Here is a 19,656-nt window from a genome sequence, read left to right as displayed (position 1 = left end):
CCTCTGACCTGGCAGGCACAAGGGTGTTTCTGCCACGACGAGCCCCCACTGGCAGTCCCTGGCTGGTGCACACAGAACCCCTCAAAGGGGCCCTTTGGCCAGTCCAGGCCCCGGGAGGGAAGACAGCAGGCAGCTGCACCCGCACAGTACCGGTCGTCCATAGCCACGTGGGAGCTTTAGACACATGGCAGGTCCTGAGGGTGCTTGTGGGCCTGGAGAAGATGAAAGGACCATCTCAGGCCACCTGAGAGGAAAGACTGACCTGACACAGTGGGCCGTAGTGCCCGATGGAGGCACAGGCATCGCAGCTCCCGTCCACCCCACAATGCTAGATGAGGCCCTTCCCCCATTCTATCGCATCCTTCCACCGTGTGACGCGCAGGGATGAGGACTGGGGTGATCCCCGTTTCCCAAAGGAGGAGACTGAGTTGCAGGGGGTGCAGACGCTTGTACAGATGCGCTGGTAAATGGCAGAGCTGGCGTCCACACCCAAGGCTGACATCAAGTCTCCTCTGCTAAAGGATGATGCCATCAATGTTTGCTTTTCTCTACAAAACACCCACAAGGCAGCATGGGGTAGTGGTTAAGAATGTGGGCTGCCAGTCTGGGACGATGGAAAGTTCTGGAGATGAATGGTGGTGATGGTTGCACAATAATGTGAATGTGCTTAATACTGCTGAACTGTGCACTTAGAAATGGTTAATATATTAATCAATATTAAACATTAAATATATGTTTAACATAAAAATATTTTAAGAATTGATCTGGTGCCAGGCCATTAAGAAATTGTCAACAAACGTTAAAAACTAGGTACTATACGTGCTACATTCTCTAAACAGGTCAAATTCAATTAGAAGCTAATAAAAAATATAAATTCCCCTTCCCCCAGAAAAAGAATGTGAGCTTCTTAGCTTCAAATCACTGAAATCTACTAGCTTTTGTGACCCTGGGCAGGCTTCAGCACTCTCTGTGTCCATCTATTAAACAGAAATGCAAGCGCACCTCCCTCTGGGCTGCGTGAGCCCAGTCAGATCAGTGGCAGCATACTCCTGCCAAAGGCCAGGTAGCAAGTGATTTTGGCTTTACAGGTATCCACTGCAGCTGCTCAGTTCTGCCAGTCTAGAGCAAAGGCAGCCACAGATCCTAGGTACACAGTGGGCATGGCTGTGTTCCAATAAAACTTTATTTACAAAAACTCTTGGCATAGATCCCGGCCCTTGGTAAGTGTCTCACAAATGTTAACTGTTATAATAGAGAAAAATGGCATTCATTTCAATTCACTTCTGTAGCCTTATGAAAGGTACAATATTGTTGTTGCTGTTCTGAAAAAAAAAAAAAAACATTAATACCAAAGGCAAGAGCAGAGCCCCTGTCCCCACTGGAGGGGCCCCCTCCCTCACTGAGCTGCCCCTGGGGGACACCCACCCTCCCTCTTCTACTTTCCAGTGCTGACCTCTATGGCCACTCCCACAGCACTCTTCTGCTTCCCGCCTCCTAAAGGAGGGGCTCTTAACCCAGCCCCTTCACAGCATGAGGTCCCCAGAGCCCCTGCCCTGTCCTTGCCCCCCCTCCAACGTATGGTCCCTACACTGTCCACCTGGCCTTGGAAAAGCATAAGCAAAGAGAACATTTTCTGAAGGCACCCAGGGCTGGAGTAGGATGCCAAGGTCCCCCGCCTGCCAGCCCTGGGGTCATTTCCTGAGCCTCCAATCACAGCAAACCACTGGCCACTACCAACATCACAGTGGCATGCTTCCATGCAAAGTTGCCCACGCTGTTGGAAGGTCCTTTGTCCATTACAGGGGTCAGTGTGCTACGCGGGGTGACACCTGAGTTCTGGAGTGAGGGAGCCCCACTGCTGACACTCCCACAGCCCTGAGACTCTGCTCCTCCTTGTCAGGTGCTCACATAAAGCTTATCCTGAGTGCTGCTGTACAGCTAAAATGACATAACCCATGTCAGGAGTGGGAGGTGAAGCAACAATAGCAATTTTCCTTATGTGACCCTCATTCCATTCTCCAGAAAAAGGAACTGGGCACTCCCTAGGAAGACGGAGCCCCAACCAAAGTGGGGCCACCTCATTGTGTCCCCAGGCTCTCGTGGGCAAGATCTGCTTAAGGAAAAACTACACAAACACATATTATACTATATATGTATAAAAAGTTCTGAGAGAGCACAGATGCGAGAACCACACAATCTGCTTGGCAGAGCCAGGAAAAACCACAATGAAAGTAACATGAGAGTTGGGCTTTGTCGTATGACTAGGAGTACTCCAGATAGATAAGGGAAGGGAACATTTTTTGGGGGGAAACAACAGCACATGGGGAAAAACCTTTGTGAAGAAGACATGTCTACAGAACACAGAGGTGGCAAGTGTGGCTGACACAGTGGCAAGGAGAGGGGAGAGATGACCCGAGGAACCTGTGAGGTCATGGGGGCAGTGGAAACATAGATAGCTGTGAAGGAGGAAATGACAGTCATCTCACTTGCTGGGTCTACACTGTGATCTTCGGAGGCTTCTTGCTGTAAAAGACTCCAGGTAAGAGTTACCCCAGACTCTGGAGCGGAGACGCTGGACATGCAGACCAGGCACAAAAACCTTTCCAACAGTGCATGAGCCTGCCCTGGGTGGTACAACCTGAGGATTTTTCTCCAGAGCTGGGCAAGGATCCTGGAGGGGACAAGTCATGACCACCCCACTCCAAACCCTCCCCAAACATGCCCCTCCTCCTTGTCCGTCCCAGCTAATGGAGCCGCCCCTCCCCAGCCCAGGCCCCTGGAAGAAGGGCCAGCTCCTCCCACAGCCACGCCTCCACACCGGTGGGTCCCTCTGACTTAGGGGGTGACCCCTCACGCTGGACATTCACCGTGTGGGGGGCTGAGGCTGCTCCTGCCCTCCCCACCTCCTCTCCGGTCTGTGAGGTGGAGGTCCTCAGATGGTGACAGCACATGGAACTGCTATGTCATGCAGGTGAGCTCAGGCGGGGCAAGGGCCTCTTCTTGACCTTGGACTACAAGGGGCTGGCCAGATGAAGGAAGGGCGTTCCCAGAGAGGGAACATCACGAGCAAAGGCCAAGGACAGCGTGCCTGTGAGTGTGCGCAGGGCGGGTGGCGGTTAGATAGAGTGTCCGGGAGCCTGTAAGAGCTCAGAGAGCCCGGCAGAGGCTGGCACAGCGCCGAAGCTGGCCAAGCCTTCGGGAGAGGGGCGGGCTAGGGTGTGGAGAGGGAGGTTCTTTTAAAGCAGAAAAAAAGCTCCAGCCTGGCAAGGGCCTCTATAGGGGGTGACACGGCTGGATCCTCAGAAGCGCGCAGCAGGGAGGACGGAGCGATGGAGTGACTGAGCGAGGGGGCTGGGGGGCAAGGCCATGGCACGGAGGCTGGCCAGAGAGGCCGGCATGAGGCCTGGCCTGGCACCCAGAGAACCAACCCTTGCGTGCCATCCCCGGAGGCCCAGTGTGCCAGAACACGCTGGCCAGCAGGAGGGTGGGTACCAGCCTTTCTTCCCATCTCTCCAGCCTTCTCCCCGGCGCCCACGTGGGCGGAGTGGCGTGAGGGTGTGCGTGGCAGGGGCCTGCACTTGTGTAGTGCGTGGGGCGGGGGTTCGGTGGGGCGGGGATTCACGCAGGGCGGCCCCCAGCTACGTCCTGTACAGCCTCGGAGGAGATCAGGGGACTGTGACCTACCGGGCAGAGGACACGGAGACCGGCCGGCCACGCCCCCCGCGCCACTCCCGGGAGGCACCTGGGACCCCCCCCATCGCTCCTTGGCTTGCAAGCAGAACAGAGGAGTGGAAATAGGGGTGGAGTGAGGGAGAGAGGGGGCTGGGGCGGGACAGGGAGGGTGCTGGGGGAAGCGACGACGCGGGGTTGGGAGATGTTGCAGGGGATCTGGAGAGGATGGGGGATGGGAACAGAAGGGTGGGGGACTACGGAGGGGAGATGCGAGAGTGGAAGGGGAATCTGGAACGGGCGCGACGGCTGAAGGAGCAGGTGGGCGATGGGGTGGGGCGGCTAGGGTCTCCGCGTCCCTTGCTGCCCTGTCTGCCCCTTCGTCGCAGGGTCCGCGGGTCGCCTCCGGCCAGGACGCGCCTCCCACCCTCCCGACGCACCTGTACCCACCTGCTGGGTGCTCGGGCCCGAGCCGGGCAGCAGCAGCGGGCGTAGCGAGCGCAGCCCCGCGCCGCATCCTCTGGCTGCCCCCTCCCCGCTGCGAGCTTACGCCGCCGCCGCCGCCTTAAAAAGGACAAAACGGACCAGAAAAAGAATGCATGCAAAAAAATCGTAGAAAGCAACTGAAAAGGACAGGCAGCCGCTTGCACGGTTCTGTGGGGCGCGGGTGGGGGCGGCGGTGCCGGTGGCCGCGCTCGGGCAGGCGGCCGGCGCGTGCCGCACGCTCCCGGCTGCAGCTCCCCCGGCTGCCGGCGCCCGGCTCGCAGCAGGCCCCGCCCCTCCCCCGGGGACCCCTCCAATTGGCCCGCCTTCCTGCCAGTCAGGGAGGGGCGGGCACCCGCCCGCCCCGCCCCGCCCCGGGCCCACTTCGGAGCCGTGCGGCGGCCGCGGGAGGAGGCGGGGCGGCCGAGCGTGCGCCCCGGTCCCGCAGCCCGGCCGACCGGGCCAGGGGGCCCCGCTGAGCGCCTCCAGCCGCGCCGGGGACCCCAGCGCCTCGCCGGGGCGGCGCAGAGGGGCGTTCGGGGTCCGGCGAAGGCCGAGGGCCCAGGGCGCGGGCCTGCGCTCCGCGGGCGCACACCCGAGGAGCGCGTCTGCGACTCGGCCCGGCCGTCCTGGGCCCCGGCGGCGGGGACTCGACAGCGCGGCTGCGCGCCCTCCGTGCGCACGAGCGGTCTGAAGGTCAGGCTCGGGCGCGGTGCTGAAGGCGACCGAGCCCCGCCGTCTTAGCCCTGGGCAAGGCCCAGGAGGGACGAAAGACGCGACGTGCGGCTGAGACCGGCGGAGAGGCCAGCCGGCTAGGCGAGGATCGTCCGTGCGGCGCCGCGCCGCGGGCACGGAGCCCGCGAGTCCCCGCGGCCACCAAGGGGCGGCGGGCAGGCCGCAGGCGCCGCGCACAGGGAGCGGGCGGGACGCGGGAAGGTGTCGCGCACGGACGCACGTGGGCGCGGAAGGCGGGCGGCGGCGGCAGAGCCCGGCCCGCGCGGCGGTGGGAAGCGCTCACCGAGGCGGCCCCACCCGGAAGGAGGGTGCGGAACAGCTGTCACACCGGCATTTTGAAGACGTGCGAGTCGGGACGCGTCACGTCGAGCCGCGGTAACAAGCAGGCCCAAATCCCACCGGCTTGTTCTCGCCCACGCTGGGCCTCCCGCCGGCTCGCGGGGCCCGTCCGCGGCGGCCAGGCAGAGCCCGGGCCGGCCCAGCGCCGACCGCAGCGGTGGGAGCCGAGAGCCACGCGGCGCACTGGCCTTTAAAGCGGCCGCCAGGCCGTGCGCTTCCCCTCGCGTTCCATTGGCCAACGCTTGTCACGTGGCCGTGCCGCCGCAGACTGGCGGGCGGTGCAAGCCTTCCCGTCCCAAGGAGTGGGAAGACCCGGGTGTCCATGCGCGAGGAGTGGGAAGACCCGGGTGTCCATGCGCGAGGAGTGGGAAGACCCGGGTGTCCGTCCCGAGGAGTGGGAAGACCCGGGTGTCCGTGAGCGAGGAGTGGGAAGACCCGGGTGTCCGTGCGCGAGGAGTGGGAAGACCCGGGTGTCCGTCCCGAGGAGTGGGAAGACCCGGGTGTCCGTGCGCGAGGAGTGGGAAGACCCGGGTGTCCATCCCGAGGAGTGGGAAGACCCGGGTGTCCGTCCCGAGGAGTGGGAAGACCCGGGTGTCCGTCCCGAGGAGTGGGAAGACCCGGGTGTCCATCCCGAGGAGTGGGAAGACCCGGGTGTCCGTGCGCGAGGAGTGGGAAGACCCGAGTGTCCGTCCCGAGGAGTGGGAAGACCCGGGTGTCCGTCCCGAGGAGTGGGAAGACCCGGGTGTCCGCGCGGACCTGAGCTGCGGTTGACAGACGGCCTGGCTGCCCGTGGAGCGAAGCGCAGCAGCAAATGGGCAGAGTGAGGCGTGACTTTGGTCACGAGGGGAAGCGGAGCGTCAGGTGTAGGTGGTGGAGTGGGCAGGACGTGCTCATGGCCCAGACTTCGGCAGGAGGAAGGAGCCCAGGTGTTATGGGCTAAATTGTGCCCCCCTGCCCCCTCCAAAAATGATTAATATATATGTTCAAGTTCTAACCCACAGTAACCCCGGAATTTGACCTTACTTGGAAATAGAGTCACATTGTAGATTGTAGATTTAGTTAGTTGAGGTCACACTGGAGTAGGGTGTGTCCCTAATCCCATCCGACTGGTGCCGTTATTTTTAAAAGGCTACATTGGACACAGACGCAGACAAAGGGAGAATGTCATGTGAACATGAAGGTAGAAGTCAGGGTGATGCATCCACTAGCCAAGGAATGCCAGAGACTGGCAGCAAACCCCAGGAGCTGGGAAAGGGATCTGGAACAGACCCTTCCTTAGCACCTTCAGAGGGAGCGTGGCCCTGTCCACACCTTGATCTCAGACTTCTAGTTTACAGAGCTGAGACAATAGGTTTCTGTTGTTTGAACCACTGAGCTTGTGATACATGTGTATCAGTTAAGAATTATGTTCGTACCCTAAAGAGAACAACTTGAAAAAAAAAAAAAAAAAAAAAAAAAAAAAAAGAATTATGTTCGGCTGTGAGTAATCAAAATCGCAAGTATACAGTGGCTTAAACAAATTATTTTTCTCGCTTAATGAGAAACGTAAAGGTAAGCCATCCCTCACTCTGTGCTCTCTCGTCCCTTCATCCTCAGCATCCAATTTCCTTCTTTGTGGCAGCTCTCTCTGACACCCCTTCACTATTCCAGTCAAGAAGGGGAGGACAAAGGCACACCCCCACTGAGTCAGCTCCCATTAACTACTTTTCTGGAAACTCTCCCCAGAGACCTCTGTTTTATCTCTTTGTCTCATTGGCCAAGACAGTGTCCCTTGACCAGCCCTGGCTTCAGAGAGGCTGGGGGAAAAAGATCGAGGGCACATTGCTGCCTGGGACAAATCAGGGTCTGCTCGTGACTGGATTTTGCACAAGCAACTAGCTGTGGTGGGTCCAGGGTCGGTAAGACCTGGAGCTTCTACAATTTGGGCAGCACCCCATGAGAAAAAGAATAAACATTACAAATACAAAATTGAATACTTACTTAGAATAGTAACAAAACAAAATTTTTAATGTTTTAAGTTGACAAACATAAAATCCAGAAATATGATAATTTTATTAATTAACTACCTGACATCCACATTTATTGTATCTTTTTCTACATTCTTTTTTTGCTTCTTCCTCCTTTTTGATTACCTCTTCATAAGAGAATAATTTTATGTTTTTCTATGGGAAAAATGGAAAGATAATTCAGAATACTCCTATAATGATGGGAAAAAATTTACTTCTTGGTCAGAAAACCTTTTCTCAGCCTCATAACTCATTATTGGTAATGTCATGTCTGCTTTTAGGATTGTTTCCAAATTTTGGAAAACCTCTATTATTCTTTCAGAAATGAATGCTAAGATTCGGAAGAATTATTTAATACATCTCTTCCAGTTTTCTTATTGTGATTTTATTACTTTTTGTGATGAAAGGCAACTGAAGTTTCAAACCAGAAGATGACTAGACCAATACTTCCTAAACCTGAGTGCTCCTAATGCCTATAGAAGCACATGAAAAACTGCAGATGCCCAGGCTCTTCTGCATCCTGCAGAATTGAAGCCTCTGAGTCACAGGGCCCAGGAATCGGTATTTTACTGAAAGCCCCACGTCATTCTGACACCGGCTGAGCAGGCATGGGTTATGCGATGTCCAGGTTGCCTTGTGTCGCTGAAGGTCTGCAAATCTAGTTCTGCCCTATTGGGAGAATTATTCACACATTTTAAACCTCACGTCTCTTCCTGTGCACCACAGCACACACACCCCCCCCCCATGCCTGGGGGTTGGCCCGGTGTCGGGAGGGCGCTCCTGGAAGCCTGCAGCCTGCTCAGCAAGCAACAGCTCGACCTGCACAGATTGGCTCAGACCCACAGGAACATGTCCCGCTGCACCCAAACCAGGGCATCCCAACTCTGCTTCCTTTCAGACACATCCTCCCATGCCCTTGGCCTCCCCAGCGGCTCCCAATTTGAGGGGAAGTATAATAAGATGACAGGGGGCCAGAAGGGAAGAGACATAGGGTGCTGTGGGTTGAATTGCGTCCTCCTGAATTTATAGGCCAAAGTCCTAACCCCAGGATCTCCGAATGTGGCTGTATTTGGAGACAGGGGCTTTAAAGAGGTTATTAAGCTTTAATGAAGTCGTTAGAGTGGGCCCTAGTCCTAACTGGTGTCCTTTCAAGAAGACTTTAGGACACAGATACTTGCAGAGGTATGACCATGTAGAGACAAAGAAAAAAGATGGCCATCTGCAAGCTAGGGGAGACAGGCCTCAGAAGAAACCAGCCCTGCCAACATCTTGATATTGGACTTCCAGCCGCCAGAATTGTGAGAAATATATTTCTGGTGTTTAAGCCTTCCGGTGTGTGGCACTTCGTTATGACAGCCGTGGAAGCAAGTTTAACCAGTTGCAGCTAAAATTTTTCACGTTTGAAAAATATTCCCCAATACATGACCACACGTACCCATAGCTCAGGCCCTCCCGGCCTGGAGCTTCGAAGGGAATCCAGCCCCACCACCACCGTGTGGTCACTGCGTGACCCTCAGAATGACCCTCCCAGCCAGGCACCACCAAGATCTCCTTAAGGATGAGAGGCTGGGGCCCAAGCACACAGCAAGCAGTGTGGGGGCCTAGAGTCTTCTGGAGCCAAAGCTGGTCTCCCTGGCACCTCGTGGCTTGTGGTGTGAGCCCAGACCCAGAAGCCAGAGGGAGCTGTGCTTCAGCCCAACGCGCAGACATTCTCATTAGAGGGGCTCCTCTTTGGGAAGCTGTGGGCACCCCCCTTCCCTGTGATGAGGTTCACTTTGGAGAGTGCTGGAGAAGGGGCTCACAGCCTGGGTAGAACTTGAGGTTCCTGCTGCTTACGAGATGCTAAGTAGAGTGTGGCTGTCACCTGCCACTGCACGAGCCTGAATCTCAGCTCTGCCATGTACTAGCTGGTGACCTTAGGCAAGTTATTGAACCTTTAGTTTCCTCTTCTGTAAAATGAAGCTTATAATAGTAATAAACTCATAGGTTTGGGTGGAGATTAGATGAGTTATATATACGAATCTGTATTCATTTCCTAGGGCTGCATAATATGCTACCACAATCTGGCATGCTTCCAACGACAGAAATTTATTTTCTTTTCTCACTGTTTTGCAGGGCAAAAAGCCCAAACTCAAGATGTCAGCAGGGCTCTGCTTCCCCCAGAGGTTCCAGAGGAGGGCCCTTCTCGTCCTCTTCCACCCTCTAGAGGCTCCAGGCATTCCTTGGCTTGGAGCTGCGTAACTTTAATCTCTGCCTCCATCTTCACACAGCCTCCTCCTCCGCACCTGCGTCTCTTCTGTCTTTTGTAAGGACACGTCCCTGAATTTAGGACTCGCCCAGATAATCCAGGAGGGTCTCATCTCAAGATCCTTAATCACATCTGCAAAGACCCTTTTCCCAAATAAGTTCTCACACTGCAGGTTCCAAGATGTGGACGCTTCTTTAGTCATTATAAATTATAAAGTTATTTATCCCCAGCTGTGAAAATTCCTAAGGAGGAGGAACTGGTGCTAGGAGATCATGTAACATGGAGCTTGGCTTGGTTTAAGGGGCAGGCATCTTCCTTGAGGAAGTCAGAGAAGGAGTGTCCCACAGGGAAAGTGGACAAGGGCATGAAGGCCCAGAGTTTGGGTTTGGCCTTCCAGGGAAAGGGGTGCCACTGAGGGTCCTTGAGACAGGGCATGCATGGCAGAGTTAGAAGAGGCCTGAGCTGCATGTGTGGAAGGGCAGGCTGGCCCCACCAGCTCCATGGAAGATTTCACCAACGCCAACACATATACTGCATGCCAGCGCTCTGCCTAGGCACCAGGAACACTGCAAGGAAATAGCTGTCTCTGTCCTTGAGGGCTCATGAGCCAGTGGAACAGACAGAAAAGCACATGGATCATTATAATGAGGTAGCCCAGGGCCATAGAAGTGAAAAGGAAGGAATTCCTAGGGCTGCTTAGGGGACCCAGAGGGGCTTCCTGGAGGAGGAAACACTTAAGCTGAGGTTAGACAAGGAGAGAGGATGCAGGCATTCCAGACAGAGGGAACAGCATGTGCCAAGGTCTGGAGGCATGAAGACCACGACATGTATTTCTAGCTTGCTGCTTTTTGGAGGGCAGACAGGTTGAAGAGGCTGGCAAGATCAGGTCATGGGGAGCCCTGAAGGCCACACTGGGACATCTGGTGATTAATGCATTTTGAACAGTGCATGACACCACTGGGGTTGGTTCGGCATTGGCATGGAGACTGGTTGGAAAGGTGGACATGGGCACTTTTGAACTGGTTGAGTTGAGAGAACTTAAGGACCACAACCAGATTAGTTTTAGCCACAGCCCCAGAAGGACAGGCCAGGATCCTCTAAGTGGCATTACCCTCCTCTCACTGCGATAGTTGAAACCGAACCCACTTTTAAGACCTGCTTTCTGGATGGTGGGCTGTGCTTGGAGGCAGGAGGGAGGATAATAATAATACCAAGCAAACGTAGCCATGCTTGCTCAGTGGCAGGCACTGATAGACACACTCCACAGTGTTAGCTTCATTAATCCTCACCATGGCCCCAGGTAGAGAACTTGCTCTAGATCACATGGCCAGAAGAGCCGGGATTAGAACCCAGGGAGCCTGGCTCCAGGGGTAAGTAAGTAATCATATCATTAATGACAATAACATTTATTGAGCACATACTGTGTACCAGGTACTGGCTGAGTTTCATGTATACTAATGCATTTTAATCCCCACCCTGCCCTTGGAAACTGAGGAATGTAAAGGTGCAGTAACTTGTCTGAGGTCAACTAGCTGACAAGTGGCAGAGCTGGGTCTCACACCCACCGGCCCCGCAGTGGCAACACCCACTCCCTGCTGCATCGCCCGGGCAGCAGGAGCCTGCTTCTGTGCTGAGAAAGCGCCAGGCACACCCTGAGGCAGAGGGGCCTGGGGACACCTGTGCTGGACCAGGAATGGGAGAACCAGACTTTGTCATAGACTCAGCCACAAATTAGCTCTGTTCTTTGCTGGGACAAGTCCCTTCCCCTCTCTGAATCTAGGGCTCCTCTCAATCTCCTAGCACCTATTCTTCCTCCTTAGGAATTTTCACAGCTGGGGATAAATAATTTATAATATTTATAATAAATAAAGAAATGTCCGCATCCTGGAACCTGCAATATGAGAACTTATTTGGGAAAAGGGTCTTGAGATGAGACCCTCCTGGATTATCTGGGTGAGTCAAGTAGAGATGATGCCACATCCCACACCTGCCAGACACTTTGGGATCCAAATCCGGCTTCCACATTTGCTCCCTGTGTCATCTTGAAGCTCAGCCCCTCATCCACTCCCTGGCTGGTGCGGCTGTGTCATGGATTGTGACCCCAGAGCACCTGTTAAACGTGCTCAGCTGGTGAACACTGCTGGTATTCATGGCAGGAACTCTTATTTCTTTTCATCCCTGCAGAGAATATATCATTATGCCCATTTTCCAGATGAGACAAAGGAGACTCAGAGAGGGTAGGTAACTTGGCCAAGCTCACTCAGATGAAAAGGATCTAAAAAAACCACACCAAGTCCATGTTCTCCATCAGTTCACATTTAAATCCAAAAATATGGAGATGAGAATTATGCTGAATGAAAAAGGATGTATGATTCTTTTTATATAACTTTATCAAAATGACAAAATTATAGAGATGGAAAGCAGATTATTGGTTGCCAGGTGATGGGGGAGGAAGGAGGGAAGTGACTGACTATAAAAGGGTAGCTGGCAGCTTCTTTGGGGAGAACTGTTCTGTATCTTGACTGTGGTGGTGGGCACACACATCTACATATGTGATACAATGCATAGAACTAAACACATGTGGGCACACACACACACACACACACACACACACACAAGTTCATGTTAAACCAGGGAAATCTGAATAAGGTGTATGGATTGTAGCTATGTCAATTTCCTGGTTGTGATACTGTGTTACAGTTTTACAAGATGTTACCAGTTGGGGGAATTGGGTGAAGGGTTAAGGGATCGCTCTACATTATTAATATTTCTTACAACGGCATGTGAGTCTACGATTATCTCAAAATTTAAAAAGTTTTTAAAGAAGAAAATGGTGAGCATTGTTCAGCATTTGGTGAACATGAACGTAGCTGACTGAGGCTTTTGCTCTATACAGGGCTCCTCCCTGAGTCAGGGAGATGGGACCAGGGGCCTGTGGGGTTTTCCTTCCGAGATAGGGAGCACCAGCCTGGGGGGTGAGGCAGGCTGAGTCCCCACGTTCTCCACCTCGGTCAGCGCAGGGGGAGTCTCGCCACTGCAGGGTCCCCGTGCCCCGGCATTCTCTCTTTTCTTTTCCACCTTTCAATGAAACATTTTCTGTGGGCTCTTTCTGGTTCTATGACTAATACATGCTCATTGTAAAGAATTCAAATCATGCAGGTGGATATAAAGAAGAAACAGGTCACCTTGAATCTTGCCACCCGAGGGTAACCCTGCGAACACTCGGGTGACCCTGCCTTCATGCTTCTGCTCCTGTGCAGGTACACGCATGTCATTTCCCTGAATGGGCTTGTCTTATGCATGATGTTTTTAACATAGATGCTTCCCTTCCTACCCCCATACGCATACCCCACCAGATAGTTAGTTCATCTTAACAACCTAGCTTGTTTCGTGCTTTTGTCCAAAAAGCTGTATAACATACATTCATACACACATACAAGGGCTTGGGGTCATGGATCATCATGAATCCATGATGATCACATTTTTCTGTGTCTCACTTTTCACACTCGTCAATGCCTCATGAAAATTCCTCCTAGCACCTGGGGAAATCTCTGATTTATCCTTTTGAAGGCTAAAAGTATGCTGAGGCCACCCTGCACCTCACCGTGCCACCTCCCGTTGGCAGACGTCCTCTTTGTCGTTGCCAACCGAGAGCAATGGGTGCTAAATATTCTTCCACACAACGTCCTCAGGTAGCAGTGCTATTTTTCTTTCCATGGGGTGGATTCCCAGGAGTGGAATTGCTGGTTTGAAGGTCTAAACTTTTTTTAATAGATGCTGACAGATCACCTTCCCAAGACTCTTACTCATCAGCTTTCTGCCCCAGCATATGTATTTCCTACCTTCTAATCACAGCGTGCTACAGCATGCTGTATATGTCACTCCGATCTGTGTAAGGTGGTATGTCCTTGTTATTTTAATTTGCATTTCTCTGTCTATTGGTGAACTTGAGCACCTTTTCATATACCATATATATAATCAAATATATCATATATATGATTTGCTCTTTTAGATGTTTGCTTTTTTTTTTTTTTTTTTTTTGAAACAGAGTCTTGCTCTGTTTCCCTGGCTCGAGTGCAGTGGCATCATCACAGCCCACTGCAACCTCAAGCTCTTGGGCTCAAGCGATCCTCCTGCCTCAGCCTACCAAGTAGCCAGGATTTCAGGTGTGTGCCACCATGCCCAGCTAATTTTTCTATTTTTTGTAGAGACAGGGTCTCACTCTTGCTCAGGCTGGTCTTGAACTCCTGGCCTCAAGCGATCCACCCACTTCAGCATCCCAAAGTGCTAGGATCACGGGCATGAGCCACTGTGCCAGGCCTGATTTGCTTTTTTGAGAATTTTCTTTCCCTATCCTTTGCCCATTTTTAGTTGGGGCTGTATGTTTTGTCCATTTTTAGAGCTCTTGGTATAGCAATTATCCCTTTGTCTGTCATCAAAGGTCACAAATGGGATTAGTGACCTTATAAGAGGAGACACAAAAGAGATGATCTCTCTCCTCCCCATGTGAGGATACAGCCAGAGGCGGCTGTCTACAAGGCAGGAAGAGAGCCCTCACCAGAACCCAACCATGCTGGCACCCTGAGGTTGGACTTCCAGCCTCCAGAACTGTGAGAAGTAATTTATTTTGTTTAATCCACCCAATCTATGCTATTTCTTATAGCATCCCAAGCTGACTAAAACACCAACCAGTGTTACAGACACCAACAGTCTATAAGAAACCCAGATCTTCCACATTTTTGCCAATGTATGGTATTGGCTGAAAGTTAAATTTTTGCCAATCTTGTGAGAGTAAAATGGTGCCACAAAGCAATTTAATTGTAAATCTCTCTGACTACTAATAAGGTTGAGCAACCATTTGTATGTTTTTGGCTATTCATACTTTCTCTTCAAAGAACACACCTTTTCATATATCTTGCCTATTTTTCTGTTGGGTTATCTTTTTCTTATTGGTTTTCAGAGATTCTTTATATTTTCTGAATACTTCTGAATGTTAATATTTTGTTGGGTCCATGTTTTCACATTTCTTTTGACTAAGGGTGTGTCATTTCATATTATTATAGTTTCCTTTGGATGAATAGAAATATTAATTTTAATATAGCCAATATTTTCAATATTATCCTTTGTAATTTTTGATTAGGTGTTTTGTTTTTGTTTTTGTTTTTTTGGCTTAGGTGTTTTGTTGAAGGAATTTTTTCCTATTTTGAGACAATAGAAATAGTCTCCCATATTCCCTTTTAAGAAGTTTTACTTTTTGGTATTAAGAATTAATGCCCCTGGCATTGAGTTTTATGTGTGGGGGAACTTAGAGATCCTATTTCCCTTTTTCCCTCATTGGAATAAGCATTTGTCCTGGCATTACTTATTTAAAACTCCATCCTTTCTCCCCATGAAGTGCAATTCAGCCTGTGACATATATCAGGGTTCCGTGCATGCATCGTCTGCTTATTTTTGTTCCATTTGTCTACGTGTCTATTTCTGCACTAATATTACACTGGCATAATTATTTTAGCTTTATATCAAGTCTTGATACCTGTCACAGTAAGCTCCCCTAGCTTGTTCATCTTCTTCAGAGCAATTAAGCTATTCTTAGCCCTTTTCTCGTCCATGTAAATTTTGGAATTAGCTTAGCAACTTTTGCATATAACCCTTTTGGGATTTTGATTGGATTTGCATTGAGTCTATCACACAATTTGGAGAGATACAGCATCTTATAAGATCAAGTTACCTTATTTATGAGCCCTATTTATTTAGGTCTTCTTAAACATCTTTCAGCATGGAATCATAATCTGTATAAAAGGCTGGCATATCTATCAATAGATTTATTTTTCAGTAAATTTTGTTTCCTGGTTATAAAATGATATCTTTCTTAAAATTGTAAATGTTCTTTGTATTAGAGGTAGAGGAGTTTGTATGCATTCATTAAATCAAGCCCATTAGTTGTATCGTTCAAATCTTCTCTATTCTTACCTTTTGTTTTTATTCTTTGGCCTATCAGCAAAAGAGGTATGTTGACACTTGACATCCATTAGAATAGCTGCTGTGGTTTGAATGTGTGTGTCCTCCCAAAAATCATATGTTGAACCCTAATATCCAGTATGATGGTATTAAGAGGTGGGGCCTTTGGGGAGGTGATGAAGTCATGAGGTGGAGCCCTCATGCATAGGGTTGGTGACTTTATGGAAGAGGCCCAAGGGAGCTTGCTTGCCTCTCCACTACATGAGGACACGGCGGAGAGTGGAGAGCAGCCCTCGCTGGTGATTTGGTCTTGCACTTCTCAGCCTCCAGAACTGTGAGCAAACAATTTCTATTGTTTATAATTACCTGATCTGTGGTATTTTTGTTATAGCATCCCAAACAGACTAAGACAATGTCTGTTTTCAAAAAATAAAATAAAAACTTTTGGTGAGTATGTGGAAAAGTGGATCCCTTGTATAATGTTCATGAGGGTGTATTTATAAAATGGTGAAGCCACTGTGGAAAACAGTATGGCTGTTCTTCTAAATAAATAAATAAATAAAGCTAGCATCTGATCCAGCAATTCCACTTCCAGGTACACCAAAAGAAGCAAAAGCAGGAACTTGAGCAGATACTAGCACACGTATGTTCTTAGCAGCATTAGTAATAATAGCCAAAAGGTAAAAGCAACCCAGGTGTCCATCCACAGATGAATGAATACTATGTGGAGTGTATGTACCATGGAATGTTATTCTTTAGGAAGGAATTTTGTCACATGCTATAACATGGATGATATTATGCTAAATGAGCTAAGCCAGTCACAAAGGACAAATACTTTATGAATCCACTTGTAAGAGGTCCCTAGAGGAGTCAGCTTCATAGAGACAGAAAGTAGAAGGTGGATGCCAAGCACTTGGGGAGGGGGAGTGGGGAGTTAGTGTTTCATGAAGACAGAATTTCTGTTAGGGTTGATGAAAAAGTTCTGGAAATGAATGGTAGTGATGGTTGCACAAAAATGTCAAATGTATTTAATACCAGTGAACTTTAAAATCACTTAAAAATGACTAAAATGGCAAATTTTATGTTATGTATATTTTACCACAAAAAAAATGTTTGAAGAGGTAGGTTAAAATGCCCTACTAAGATAGTGGATTTGTCAATTTGTCCTACTAGTTTTCTCAATCTTTGTTTTATGTTTTTGTTTCACATATAGTACCATGCATGAAATTGTAGAATTAGGATCTCTTCATGGTGAATTTACTATTTGACAGTAAACCTCTTTACTCTAATGACTATTTAATCTAAAGTTGCTTTTGTCCAATATTAAAAGCTACTGCAGCTTTCTTTTACTTCATGTGTCTTTTTCCCACCTTTCATTTTCAACCTTCCCCATGCCCTCCTCACATTTTTAGGTGCATCTCTTGAAAACAGCATATGGTTGGGTTTTGTATTTTTATCCAACGTGATAACCAGACAGCTTGTTCATCTAAACGGAATGTGTTGTGGATATTTTTGGAGCTATTTCTACTCATGTGACTTTTTTTTTTAAAGATACAGCTCTCCTATGTTGCTCAGACTGATCTTGAACTCCTGGGCCCAAGCTATCCTCCTGCCTCAGCCTCCCAAGTAGCCTCCCACTTACACATATGCACCACCATGCCCACCTCTGATTTTGTATTTTTAACTTGCCTGCTTTTTCCTTACTTCTGCTTTTTCTCCCCTTTCCTTCCCCACCCCTTTCTTTTGGATTGCTCAAGGTTTTTTTTCTTTGTAAACTAAAAATAAAATATTAAGCCCTCATCTACTGACCAAATGGACCCTCTCCTGCTCAAGGGAATCCCAGAAAAACCTTTAAACTGAGTTCCTGGCCATGAAGGGACAGTTGGACATGCCTCCTCATACCTCCTCGTTTTTGGAGTTTGGGCTAATTGCAAACGGGACCTAAAGCAGCGCAAGGCAAAGGTTAAGTCACTCCTGCAGGCCATCACTTTGCCTAACAGGTCACTTTGAGTCAGTATGTTGTGGCTTGCTCTCTGATTACCAGACTCCTTATCTTAAAGCAAGCATTGCTTTCTACTGACTCTAAGTTTTTAGACAAAACTTTATTTCTTCACCCAATTGTAATCAAAGAGTCAAAGAATCTCTGAACCCACCTACAACCTATAAGCTCCCACTTCAAGATATTCTGCCTTTTGGAGCCAAACCAATGTACACCTTCCATGTTTTGATTTATGATTTTACCTGCAATTTCTATCTCCCTAAAATGTATAAAACCAAACTGTACCCTGACTACCTCAGGACCACTTACTCAAGGCTTCTTGGATTTGTCGATCCCTGGGCCTGTGGGTCACTTATATTCAGCCCAGAATAAACTTCTTTAAATTATTTTATAGAATTTGGGTTTTTCTCCATTAACATCTTATTCCATTTTCCTTTACTGTCTAAAAGTTATACAGTTTATTTCCATCTTTTCAGTGATTAACATAGATGTTTTGCCATATTTACTTTATAAAAGCCTATGAGCCTATAAAGCCTAAATTAATCAAAATCTTAATAGTTAGCTTAAACAATAAATGCTGTAACTTCAATTGCTTCTCTCTCAGGTTACAGGGTTTTTTTTGTTTGTTTGCTTGTTTTTTTGCTTTGTTTTGTTTTGTTTTTGTCTAACAGTTTAGGTCTAGCTTCTATATTTTTACCCTACAATGTAGAACAGTAGTTTTATATGCACAATATATACTATCACTGGGTTATTTGTTTTCTTATTATTGAGTTGTTTGAGTACCTTCCATATTTTAGATTTCAGCCCCTTACCAGATGTATGGCTCGCAAATATTTTCTCCCAATCCGTGCGTTGTCTCTTCATTTCAGTAATTTTGATTTCTTTTGCTGTACAGGAGTTTTTTAGTTAGGTGCAATCCCATGTGGTCACTTTTGCTTTTGTTACTTAATGCAACAATTGCTTTTGTTGCCTATGCTTTTGGGGTCATATCCAAGAAATATTTTGGATATATACGAAAGAGTATAATGTCCAGGTCATGAGGTAAATGTATGTTTAACCTTTTAAGAATTGACAAACTGTTACCTAAAGTGGTTGTACCATTTTACTTTCCCACCAGCAGTATATGAGGACTCTAGTTCCTATACATCCTCACCCCAACTGAGTGTTTAGTCAATTTTTTGTTGCTATTAGCAGAATACCTGAGACACAATAGTTTCTACAGAAAATAGGGGTTTTTTGGCTCACAATCCTGGTGGCTGTAAAGTCCAAGATTTAATGGAGGCTGCATGTGGTGAGAGCCCCGTCTGCTGCCACTCATGGCAGAGAGCCCAAGGGGAACTGGTGTGTGCAGGGAGGCCACATGGCAAGAGAGGCAGCAAGAGAATGAAACCAAGGAGGCCAGGCTCTTTTTAACAACCTGCTTTCTCAGGAAACTGATTCATTCCTGTGAGAACTCATTCACCGCAAGGGAAGGCATTAGAGGGCATTAATCTACTCCTGAGGGATGCACCCCATGGCCCACACACCTCCTGCTAGGCTTCAGCTCCCAACACAGCCACATTGGGGCTCAAATTTCAACATGAGTTTTGGTGGGGAAGAACAAACCATATCCAAACCATGGCACCTAGTATGGTCACTTTTTAAACTTTAGACATTCTCATAGGTGTGTATGTAATTGTACTTTTAATTTGTACCTTAATTTGCATGATTAATGATATTAGCATCTTTTCATATGCTTTTTTGCTATTTGTATATCTTCTTTGTGAGGTGTCTATTCAAATCTTTTGATAATTTTTAGTTGGGTTGTTTGTTTTCTTATTGAGTTGTGAGCATTCTGGGTTTTTATCTATATTTATATTATATATTTATATAATGATATAATTTCTCCCAGTTTGTGGGAAAGCTTTCTTCTTCAGCTTTCTTCTTTCTTTCTTCTTCAGTTAATTTACTTGCAGATCAGTTTGATACTTTTGAAGTTTAGTGATAATCATTGTTAGTTGGGGCCCAAGGGTTGCTTTTATATTAGCACTACTCCTAAGGCATGGTCATTCTGGGGTCCCTACTAAATGCCATGGGGATTCAACAAAGTACTTCCACTCTGGCTGATTAGAACTCAAATGTCTCCCAGCCTTATGACAGTAGTTATTCAATTTTTAACTCTCTTGTAGCTTTTCTTTGCCTAGACTCAAGATTTCACCCAATATATGCTTGGCTTCGTT

At 48.7% G+C, this 19,656-nt stretch overlaps 1 protein-coding gene across 3 annotated transcripts in view; it reads right to left on the bottom strand.

Annotated features, from left to right (window-relative positions):
* The window catches only part of JAKMIP1 (janus kinase and microtubule interacting protein 1), a 145,962-nt gene extending 141,568 nt beyond the window's left edge, over positions 1-4,394 (bottom strand). For 2 of the 3 annotated variants that reach the window (XM_012739717.2, XM_075992947.1), the window contains exon 1: positions 4,120-4,386. The gene's annotated coding sequence lies outside the window, so the exon portion shown is untranslated. Of the gene's footprint in view, positions 1-4,119 lie in introns of all 3 variants that reach the window. The other variant, XM_012739718.2, reaches the window with a different exon arrangement.
* Between the last annotated feature and the right edge of the window lie 15,262 nt (positions 4,395-19,656).

The sequence above is a fragment of the Microcebus murinus genome, chromosome 16 (genome assembly GCF_040939455.1).
Source record: "Microcebus murinus isolate Inina chromosome 16, M.murinus_Inina_mat1.0, whole genome shotgun sequence".
NCBI classification, from domain to species: Eukaryota; Metazoa; Chordata; class Mammalia; order Primates; family Cheirogaleidae; genus Microcebus; species Microcebus murinus.
This window is presented reverse-complemented; position numbering and strand designations above follow the sequence as displayed.